At 47.9% G+C, this 12,102-nt stretch overlaps 1 long non-coding RNA gene across 1 annotated transcript; it reads right to left on the reverse strand.

Moving 5' to 3' along the window:
• Positions 1 to 449: 449 nt before the first annotated feature.
• LOC308587649 lies at positions 450 to 7,968 on the reverse strand. Its single transcript, XR_014008506.1, has 3 exons — positions 7,819 to 7,968; positions 3,438 to 3,568; positions 450 to 824 (listed from the first exon to the last, which is right to left on the reverse strand). It is a non-coding gene; the product is annotated as an uncharacterized lncRNA (long non-coding RNA).
• Between the last annotated feature and the right edge of the window lie 4,134 nt (positions 7,969 to 12,102).

The following is a 12,102-nucleotide window of genomic DNA, read 5'->3' on the forward strand; positions in this document are numbered from 1 at the left end:
CTAAATGAAGAAAACGGGTTGGGAAAATGCTCCCACCAAGGGAGGCATTTCATTCCATTATATAGGATTAGTTTTCCAGAAGTTGCTCAGAGAAGCCAAGCGGCTGTTCTCTCAGCTACCCTCCAAGTTACAGAATGTAGCTTATAATGTAAGTAGCTTATAAATGACTGTTCGAAGCTCAAAAGTGTTCCCGTAAAACTACCCACATCTTAACACGAGAAAAAACAAAAGGAGACATTGTAGGAAACATACCATGTCTAGGAAATAAATCATATAGCGCACTTGTTAGCACGATGGAGTTGATATCCCATTCCCCCCAAACTTGCTGCGTTCACTGGGATGGAAGGTGGAGGAAGGCAGAGACCTGGGATCCTCTGTGCAATCCCATTTAACTTGTCTTCATTTCTTGGAAAGTGTTCAAAAATGCAGCCAAGCTATCTCTTCCCAGAAAGGACCATAGCTGGCACACCAGCTGGAACCAATACCAATGCACATCTGTGTACTGGCAAAACACTCTTCAAAAGGAAGCCGTATGCCAGAAAGGCAACCTGATCTTTCCTTACTGGTTCCTTACTGAGCAGCTGCTTGTAGATTTGCTTCTTGGCAGGGGCGGAGGAAGAGGGGTGCAGTGGGTGCGGGCTGTTACGATATTCCGTTTCACCTAAACAGATATGTGGAGTTGTTGTATGTCACATGTCTGTTTACATTCCAGCACAGCTTGCTGGGAACTTCCGTTGTGTGTATAGCTTTTGCTTATGCTGCTTGCTTGGACACGAAGGGGAGAAGACATGTTTTCCCCTTTGTTCTGATGCTGAATAAAATGCCTGTAAATAAACCAAGACGGCATCTTAAAAAGTAGAGACATCACCTTGTCAACAAAGGCCCCTATAGTAAAAGCTATGGTTTTCCCAGTAGTGATGTATGGAAGTGAGAGCTGAACCATAAAGAAGGCTGATCGCCAAAGAATTGATGCTTTTGAATTATGGTGCTGGAGGAGACTCTTGAGAGTCCCATGGACTGCAAGAAGATCAAACCTATCCATTCTGAAGGAAATCAGCCCTGAGTGCTCACTGGAAGGATAGATCCTGAAGTTGAGACTCCAATACTTTGGCCACCTCACGAGAAGAGAAGACTCCCTGGAAAACACCCTGGTGTTGGGAAAGATGGAGGGCACAAGGAGAAGGGGACGACAGAGGACAAGATGGTTGGCTAGTGTTCTTGAATCTACCAGCATGAGTTTGACCAAACTGCGGGAGGCAGTGGAAGACAGAAGTGCCTGGCGTGCCCTGGTCCATGGGGTCACGAAGAGTCGGACACGACTAAACAACTAAACAACAACAACAAGAACAACAAATATGCTCTACGCAGCCTCTATCTGCCCTTCTGTTGCGAAGAGTTCTTATCTCTGATGGCTTCTGTGCTCAGCTTCTGAAGGCTTCTGAAGCTTGAGTCGCAGTTACATGCTGATCCAAGGACCGGAGATCGCCTGGCTGCCGGCCGGTGGGCTGGAGCCAACTGGGGGCCTGCCAATTGCCCCCTTTCCTAGGACGCATCCTTATTGAGCAGCTGCCTGTAGATTTGCTTTCCCGGCAGGGGCGGAGGAAAGGGGGTGCGGTGGGTGCGGGCAGCCCCGGGTGTCACCATGAGGGGGTGACAAAATACTGGGTGGCACTCACTGCGGGGCCTTCAGTGCGCCCTAGCCATGCGTCTCTCCTGGGAGAGATGCGGTGGCTTGGGCGCACGCAGTCTCCACGCTGCCCCAACGGTTCGCCCGCTGCCTCCTCTCTAGCTGTAGGGCGGCTGAGTGGGAGGAGGCAGGCAGACTCTGGAGGCCCCATGGTGCACTGCGGACCATGGGTGCCTCACCCCGCCTCTGCCCCCCCCCCCATGGGCGGCTTTCTCAGGCTTTCCTCTTGATTAGCTTTAGACCTTCCATTTGTTCACTTCCTGGTGAACCCGTGAAGCTGCTACTCAGAATGACTTTAAGTTTCTTTATTCTGTCATCTAGCAATCTTATCAGACTATTCATTTTTAAAAATATTTTTTATTGCTCAATTTCCACATAACAAATGATCAAACCATATAATCACCGACATAATTTCCCCCCTTATTTCCCCCCCAAGACTTCCTTCAGCTCCTCTCCCTGATTTCGCTGCACATATTTTCTCTGCATATTATAAAATTGTATATATATCCTTACATATCTGTCCATCATGTTATCAACAACAAATTTGTGTATGTTTATTCAAAACCTGCCAAGGAGTCCAGTTCATTTTGTTGTATTTTAAAATAATTTGTGAAAAGTTCCCATTCCTCCTTGAAGTCACAGTTGTCCTTGTCTCGCAATTTGTATGTCAATTTGGCCAGTTCTGCATAGTTCATCAATTTCTCTTGCCACTGTTCTTTTGTCAGGGTTTCCTCATTCTTCCATCCTTGTGCTATCAAGACTCTTGCTGCTGTTGTAGCATACATAAATAGGTTTCTTATTTTCCTTGGCAGGTCTTGTCCTACAATGCATCTGGTTTTTTTGTTTTGTTTTTTTGCAAATGTCATTTTAAACATTTTCTTCGATTCATTATATATCATTTCCCAATTTTTTTTAACTTCTCTACATTCCTACCACATATGAGAAAAAAATTTATTTCTGCATTCCAATGCTGGCATTTGTCCACAGACAGCTTTCCGGGTCATGTGCCCAGCATGACTAAACTGCTTCTAGCACAACGGAACACAGTGACGGAAGCCAGAGTGCATGGAAATGCTGTTTACCTTCCTGTCACAGCGGTACCTATTTATCTACTTGCACTGGTGTGCTTTCGAACTGCTAGGTTTGCAGGAGCAGGGACTGAGCAACGGGAGCTCACCCTGTTGTGGAGATTCAAACCACTGACCTTCTGACTGGCAAGCCCAAGAGGCTCAGTGGTTTAGACCACAGTGCCACCCGCGTCCCAGAATCTATATATATACCAGACTACAGCACACCAAAGGGAACATAGGTGCAGCAGCTGCCAGGGGTGTAGGAAGGGGGAGGTCCGCCCCAGATGTCATCCTTGGGGGGGGGTGACGAAATGGCCCACTGCAGGTGTCGACACTTACCGCGGGGCCTGGCCTGTACTGCTCCTGAGCCACATGCCTCTCTTGGGTGTGACATGGTGGCTCGGGGCCCCTGCGCTGCCCGAAATGGCAGATTGGGTCTTGTGTCCACCAGGCGGACACCATGGGCAGCTCACTGCACCGCCCCTGGGGCAGATAGCTGCGGTGCCCCCGTGGGTGGCTCGCCCTGCCCCCATGGGTGGATTGCCCTCCCCTATGGGCAGCTGCTCCGCCCCTGCCACCCCAAGTGCCTGGGCAGCTAGCTACGCCCCAGCAGCTGCCTTAATTTCGTTGTTCTGTATGGGACAATGATAATAAAGATTATCGTATTGTATCATAGCTACCTGGATTTCAGCATTTTCTTCTCTAGACTTTAATGTCCGAATATCCTCCAGAAATCATGAGCCATCAAACACATGTCAACTCACATCTTTTGTCCACTCCATTAAGGTATTATTGATGGTCGGCACCTACCCTGTATAAAATAAGTTTAGAAAATTAATCTCAACCTCAAACTCTATTGACAGGATTTGGTTTTTTTTTGCAAAGGTCTGTGGGCTGGTCCCGAGGGTCAACCGTGTGGCGAGGTCTGAGTCCAGTCCGAGGTCGAGGGTCTGGTATGGAGGCTGTCCGTCAAAGGTGAGGTGGGGTCCAAAGCAGGGAGTCAGGCAAGGTCAGGAACTCTGGCAGAAGAGCAGGACAGGGTGCAGGCAGGAACAGGCTACCAACAATGTTGCTCCCGCAACTTGGGATTGGGGCTGGCTGGTTTCTTTCTGCCCCGAGGCATAGGGTGGACCCGGTCCACAGGTGACTCGCCTCTCCTGGCCTGGAGGCGAGCATTCCTCCTGCAGGAACTTAGTTCCCTCCGCCTCTCTGTCCTGAGCCTCTGCAGCTCAGGAGAGGCTGGAGGGTTACCGGACCCAGAGGCAACCTCAGCTTCCTCTGACGGGGCTGAGAGTGGAGCACCTGCAGGCAATGGGCCCTCCATCACCTCAGGGGCCAGAGCAGACTCAGCTGATGCCTGTACCTGAGGATCCAGCACAGGTGAGGACCTTTCAGGCTCAGGCCCCAGCCTCGGCTTAGCTGGTTCTGGAGGCGGGGACTCTTGTGCAGGCTGGGATTCTTCAGGTTCGTCCTCTGAGTCCAAATCCCAGGCCATCATAGTCTGCTTATTGCATTTTCAGTGAGTCATTTCAAAGGATTTCTTTTCTGTATTCACTTGCTTCTTGGTTTGCTTGGTGCAAAAAACAAGAAAACAAAAAAACAAAAAACATACCCCACAAATAATTTTCTCCAGGGATTTCATAAAGAAGATTGTATTAAGAAGTTTTGCATCCCATTATCTTTGTAGGCTGGTTGGGGTCTGCGATGCAGAATCAGAATTGCTATTGATTGATTTGCTAATAAATCAAGTTGGTATTGTTTTTCAAACTTACATGAACTGACTTCCAACGATGGGGAGTGGAGGAAAGAGATATTGCCCACCCCCCCATCTTTAAAAATGGATGGATATTAGATGCAGCTCTTCTTGGTAGGGTCCACTGAAATTACAAACTCCTTCCACTTCAGGGATGGGACCTGTGATCCCATCAGGGATATTCAGGGATACTGGACCTGTAGCGCTGCCATTGGACTTTAACTCCCATCGCCAGTATGCTGATGATGCTCAGTTCTATTTTATTTTATTACATTGGGAAAGAAGGAGGTTTGTCATGCAGAGGTATGTAAAATCTTCACGTCCTGAAATTCCTCCCCCCCTCCCCAACATTGGGAGGGGGGGGGGGAACTTAACATCCTCTGCACCTTTACTATCGCTGCGCCATGCCTCCCACCCAACCTCTGGTAATTCTGCTATCCTTTCATACGTCAGCCTTTTCTTCTTCCCTGACCTAGAATCTTGAAATCCCTTTTGTCAAGTCTTCCTCTTCAAGGCATGAAAGGTCTACAGCAATATTCAGGTTTCGCGATGAGGAACAGCCCTACTGGGAGAACATCAGTAAACCTCTGAGCTAAAACTGGCATGCTTTGAGGGGTTCGCTGGCTGGTGCTGGCAACACACAGGAACAGTTCCCTGCAGGTCTAATTATTTTTACTAGATGAGGTCCCATTGCAACGAATAAGAAGCTTATTCTACATTGGGGCTTCCCCCCTCCTTTTCATGAGTCTAAGACCCAGGAAAAATGCACAAAATGGTGCAAAAAGATATAGCACAGGAACAATAGCAAAGTCGCAGAGGGGTCTTAAAAAGGAGGATTTTGCTGTGCTGGTACTCAGTTCAGGCTGTGTGTGTGTGTGTGTGTGTGTGTAACATTTGCATTTGCCTTGTCTCTCGACCCTTATGTTATTAGGTTTTGGCTGGGGAAAATAAACCAGCATCAAGATTAGGTATGCAAAAGAGAATTACCATTTATCCCTGAGAATCACTCGAATTTCCTTTCTCTCACCTTGGTTGTAAACAAAGGATGCCTCCATGCAGCCTACACTGTTGCCCAAGGAGACCTGCTATTTAAGATTTTGTTCCATATTAGGAGAATAAAGCAGGACGTTCAAAAATGTACTGTATTTTGGAAAGTGGTTTGTCTATCTGTCCTCCTGCCAGTTCTCTAAAGGTTTGTCCGCCTCTGGAGATATTGTCACTGAGCTATACACAGGGGTTCCTGAAGTGGGGGTGGCAGTCATTGTCAACCTTTTAGACAATCAAGATGGCAAACCAAAATATGGCATTGACATGACTTTATTGGTTTTTGCTTTGATGAGGCCAAACTCATAAATTACACTGTACATTTTAAAAACCACAATATTTTTGGTTTCTGCAAATTCCCAGGCAGCACCAGTCACTCCCTACCAGCATAGAATGATTTCATGGTGATATGAAGCCTTTGCATATCTACTAAGAAACAGGTGTCAACTGAGCTCAATGGAACTGACTCCCTGGTAGGTATATGTGAGGTGAAGGTCCTGTGTGAGTGTCTGGAGGCAGTTGGAGGATGGATGGTGGCTAACAGATTGAGGTTGAATCCTGACAAGACAGGAGTACTGTTTTGGGGGGACAGGAGGCAGACGGGTGTGAAGGACTCCCTGGTCCTGAATGGGGTAACTTTACCCCTGAAGGACCAGGTGCGCAGCCTGGGAGTCATTTTGGACTCACAGCTGTACATGGAGGCGCAAGTCAATTCTGTGTCTGGGGCAGCTATTTACCAGCTCCATCTGGGACGCAGGCTGAGACCCTATCTGCCCACGGATTGCCTCGCCAGAGTGGTGCACGCTCTGGTTATCTCCCGCTTGGACTACTGCAATGCGCTCTACTTGGGGCTACCTTTGAAGGTGACCCGGAAAGTACAACTAATCCAGAATGTGGCAGCTAGACTGGTGACTGGGAGTGACCGCTGAGACCACATAACACAGGTCTTGAAAGACCTACATTGGCTCTCAGTACGTTTCTGAGCACAATTCAAAGTTGGTGCTGACCTTTAAAGCCCTAAACGGCCTCGGTCAAGTATACCTGAAGGAGTGTCTCCACCACCACTGCTCAGCCCGGACACTGAGGTCCAGCGCCAAAGGCCTTCTGGCGGTTCTCTCACTGCAAGAAGCCAAGTTACAGGGAACCAGGCAGAGGGCCTTCGCGGTAGTAGCACCCGCCCTGTGGAACGCCCTCCCCCCAGATGTCAAAGAGAACAACAACTACCAGACTTTTAGAAGACATCTGAAAGCAGCCCTGTTTAAGGAAGCTTTTAATGTTTGATGCATTACTGTATTTTAATATTTTGTTGGAAGCCGCCCATATGCTCTGTTAGATATCTCTTTGCCAGTGACATCTGTACAGGATATATAGGGAGGTTCTTTCTTCCACCCATTGTGTTATTGCAGGGGGGTCAACCTGGTGTACGCCGGCTGCTTTGGACTACAACTTCAATCATCCACAGTCAGCATGGGCAATGGCCATGGACAATGGGTATTGTAGTCTGCAGCATCTGAAGAGCACCACATGGGCTACCTTTATGCTTCTGAAAGGCTGACGTTTCATCCTTTCAGTGTTGTAATAAAAGTCTTTTGGCGACCAGCACCGATTATGGGCTCCATCATGAGATTCCCACAGCACGGAGAGACATAACCCAGCCATGGGTTTGTGTGGTGTGTGAAATGTCCTCTAGGCTGGCCAGAGGCAGCAAGCAGCTGAAACAAAAACTATCAGCCCAACGTGTCAAGGGAGTGTTTGGAAGGCATGTGGAGATGTCGATTGGCACCGTTTCCATGGGCACCCTATGGTCTCTGTTGCAAAGCACTGCACTCCCGGTGCTTCTCCGCACAATAATTAATTCATTGATTTACAAATAGGCTGTGTAACCCACCAGGGTGCATTTGAGAAACTGGGAAACCATTACAGTCTAATGGCTTTCCACCCCTCCAAACCTGTTAAGTGTGCAAGCGCTGGAGGCAGCGCCACTTGAGTCTGTCAATCAATAATTCAAAGAAGGCAAAGAAACTGGCCCTGGGAAGAGGGGGAGAAGAAGAAGAAGCTAAATGAGGGAAAGCGCAGAGAAGGGAGTTTCTGTTATCTATGGGAACCTCTTAGTCTTCGCTGGGATCCTGGATCGTGAGAAAATATCTGCAGGCAGACCCCGGTCGATACCAAAAGGGAGGCAAATTGATTTCTGGGATACCTAAGGGCTTCTCCAGATGCAATTAGACACCTTATCAAAGTTCTCAAGTAAAACCAGAGATTACCTTGAGCAGGAAAACAAAGCTTGCGGCGAATTTCAATCCAGACGGCCCTGTTTTAGGAGCTCACCAATCCGCCGTTGGGTTGCAGTTTCTTTCTCTTCGGTTTGTGGGTCGTGGGGTGCTGTAAACTTCCAGTGATACTCTGTGAACGAAAGTGGTTGTTTGCTAGTGAGAGGCCTTAATAAGAGGAAAAACTCTCTTCTTCCTGCCCTTTCTCCAACCCCCACTCTTCTGTTTCATAGAATTGTAAAGCTGGAAGCGATTCTGAAGGTCACCCAGTCCTTCCACCCAGTGGTGGTGGTAGGGATGAGCAAGTCAGTCAATTTCTGGGTCTTTCCATTTTCTCTCTCTCTTGTTTTTGAAATCTTAAGTTCATTTCTAAGTTCTACCTCTCTTTTAATTCAGAACAAGTGAAGACGGTGAAGGTCCTGTGTGAGTGTCTGGAGGCGGTTGGAGGATGGATGGCGGCTGTCAGAGCTGCCCTAGGTCCCAGCTCACAAAGGACCAACGCCACTTCGTTGTTATATACAAAAGTCTTTATTGAAGTTCAGTTTGTCTTTCACATCAGCAGCGTGCAACTCTACGTCTGAAACTCTAGACCGCCGAAGCTCCGTCTGAGTCCCCTCCCCGCTGACACCAGCTTAAGATCCTAGCCTTGCCCCACCTCTTCTTCCGCTCTTTCCTCCTCTGGGTCCTCTTGTCCGCTGGGGCTTCGCCCTTCCTAGACTCCTCTGACGCTGAGTCCCCTGACTCTTCTCCCTGCCTCCGGCGGGCTTTAGGACCTGGTTCCCACTCCGGGCTTTCTGCTGTCCCACGCGCCTGTACATTTGAACTTGGCGCGCGCGCCCAGCCACCAACCTTCCTCCGGACCGTTACACTGCTCTGGTCACTGTTTCCCCCTTCGGGGAGGCTAGCTGGACTTGACCTCCCCTCCATTCCCCCACTCTCCGATGGAGGTGTGGTCAGTCTCGATTCATATTCTCTCCCTGCTGGGGGCGACGCTGGCTCTGACACCTGGGACCCTTCCCCCCCACTACGCTCTGGTGGGGAAGCTGGTCCTGATCTCCAGCTGCTGCTTTGGGAGTCCCCGCTGGCCCCCTTGCTCTAACCATCGGCGCCTCCTTCTGGGAATCCTCTGATTCACTGGAGAGGCTCATGGAATCTCTCTGGTCACCGCTATCTCCCCCTACGCTGCTCTCCGATTCTTCCCCTTCGCTCTCCATTTCCTCTCTCCTCTTTGCCTCTGTTCCTGAGGCCCTGACAGCGGCTAACATATTGAGGTTGAATCCTGACAAGACAGAAGTACTGTTTTTGGGGGACAGGGGGTGGGCATGTGTGGAGGACTCCCTGGTCCTGAATAGGGTAACTGTGCCCCTGAAGGACCAGGTGTGCAGCCTGGGAGTTATTTTGGACTCACAGCTGTCCATGGAGGCGCAGGTCAATTCTGTGTTCAGGGCGGCTGTCTACCAGCTCCACCTGGTATGCAGGCTGAGACCCTACCTGCCCGCGGACTGTCTCGCCAGAGTGGTACATGCTCTAGTTATCTCCATCTTGGACTACTGCAATGCACTCTACGTGGGGCTACCTTTGAAGGTGACCCGGAAACTACAATTAATCCAGAATGCGGCAGCTAGACGGGTGACTGGGAGCAACCACTGAGACTACATAACACTGGTCCTGAGAGATCTGCATTGGCTCCCAGTACGTTTCCGAGCACAATTCAAAGTGTTAGTGCTGACCTTTAAAGCCCTAAATGTCCTCGGTCATAAAGCGTCTCCACCCCCATCATTCAGCCTGAGATCCAGTGCTGAGGGCCTTCTGGCAGTTCCCTCATTGCGAGAAGTGAGGTTACAGGGAACCAGGCAGAGGGCCTTCTCAGTAGTGGCACCCGCCCTGTGGAACACCCTCCCTTCAGATGTGAAGGAAATAAGCAGCTATCTTCTCTTTAAAAGACATCTGAAGGCAGCCCTGTTTAGGGAAGTTTTAAATATTTAATGCTGTATTGTTTTTAACACTCGATTGGAAATCACCCAAAGTGACTGGGGAAACTCAGCCAGATGGGTGGGGTATAAATAATAAATTATTATTATTATTATTATTATTATTATTATTATTATTATTATTATTATTATTATTATTATTATTAAAGTTCCTCATGAAAATTCCTGAATTGCAGGGGGTTGAACTAGAAGACCCTTAGGGTCCCTTCCAACACTAAGATTTGGTTGTTGTTTAGTCATGTCCAACACTTTGTGACCCAACTTCCCTTCCAACTTTATGGTTCTATAAATTCATGAGTGGATTTGTCCTAATATACAAGTGTTCTTATGCAATATTGCCTAAGATAGTCTCTCTCTCTCTCTCTCTCTCTCTCTCTCTCTCTCTCTCTCTCTCTCTCTCTGCAAATCTGTTTTCCTTAATCAAGTGCACCACACAGGGCACCACTGAAAAATGAGAGCCAAAACGCTACCACTGTTATTGGACTCCAGCTCCCATCAACCGTAGCCAGCATGGACCATGGGATATGTAGTCCATCAGCATCTTGACGGCAGAATGTTGGATTCTGCTCCAGTCTGGGGGTGAGGACTGCAACGAAGGCTCTGGAAACTGGCCCATGGCCCATATTTATGCTTTATGCACTTCCTGCATCACAGACGATTGGAGTGGACGAGCCCCTGCAACTCTAAGACTCTATGTATCATGTAGAGGTTCCTTAAGAAATACACGGAGAAGGGGATATATCTACAACAACACATTACTAAACAATGACCTTGTTAGCACCCCATGCACTCTTAAAAAATGCACGGCTAAATTAAATGATTTAGTTTTGGTAGCACGAGCTGTTCTTGACAACGGTAGCTTCGGGTAATTGGGGCAAAAATTCTTATCTCTGCAAAGCATTCAGTCCCATTTAAGATGGCAAAATAAGGACTGGAGGAGAAATAATAATGGGGGCCCAGGGAACAAAGTGGGGAATATTACACAAGGAATCAGGGCAATGGAAAATGGATGTCTGCTCCATCTTAATGCTACCTTGAAATTAAGTTCAAGTTACATGCTCAATTAATCTGCTAATCCTCCTTAATGCCCCTTCTCCATGTCCCAGTGCAGGATACCTCTGGGACCTGTTGGGGTTCCCCATGGAACATTTTATATCCTTCATTATGCTGGTGTCTAAATCAGGGATATGGCTTTGCTAATGCTGTTCCTCACACTGCCTTTGCATCATTTCATTGTTTGCCTCAAATTCGTGTCCTCCTTGCTTATGCATTCACAACAGGGACTGCAGCCTGCTTTGCAAAGCATCCCCCACTCCTCTTCTCACGTTCATCATGCGAAATCTCACTTTGCAATTCAACGGCATCTGTTTGGTCTATTATTGATACCCAGCACAGCCGCATGCAAGTATAGTTATAGTTCTGCGCCCTCCTTCAATAATAACTTGGTGTCAGGGTAACTTAAACTCAGGGTATAGATGGCACAAGGCACGGTCAGTGGTGCTATTTGACTCAAAAGCTATGCTTGTCCTGCAGGAAATTTCAGAGGATTGTTGAACTGTAGTGCTGGAAAGGACCCCAAGGGTCATCTAGTCCAACCCCCTGCAACGCAGGAATCACAGCTAAATAATCCCTGACAGATGACCACCCAACCTCTGCTTAAAAACCTCCAACAAGGGAGGTCCCACCACTTCCAGGAATTTGTCTAATCAAGGACTGTGGCATTTGACCTCCTAGGTGTGTGACATCATACTGGGTTCATAGGGAAAGGGTTAACTAATTGTAAAATGACTAACCAATGGGAACCCAGGGGGAGGAGTTAGAGTTAGGGCGGAGAAGACAGTCTGGAGTTAGAAGAGACAGATAAGATAAGAGAAGTCTGTGGGTTGGGCTAGTCTGGTGTGAGAGAGTGAGAAAATTTGTTAAGAGGAGTCAGTCAAACAGCTGAGATAACCAGTCAGAAGGTATTAGGAAGGTACAGGCCGGTAAAGAAACTAAAGTTAAGATACTGACAGGAATATTATCAGAGAAACCATAAACTTGTTAATATCTGTAAAATACACTCTTTTTTTTTTGTTCACTTTCAACACTTTTAGCATCAGTGTTTTACCAAAGAGTAACTGGTTGGAAGTGAGAGCTGGACCATAAAGAATGCTGATCGCCGAAGAATTGATGATTTTGAATTATGGTGCTGGAGGAGACTCTTGAGAGTCCCATGGACTGCAAGAAGATCAAACCTATCCATTCTGAAGGAAATCAGCCCTGAGTGGTCACTGGAAGGACAGATCCT

Source organism: Podarcis bocagei (genome assembly GCF_964188305.1).
Source record: "Podarcis bocagei genome assembly, chromosome: 1".
NCBI lineage: Eukaryota > Metazoa > Chordata > Lepidosauria > Squamata > Lacertidae > Podarcis > Podarcis bocagei.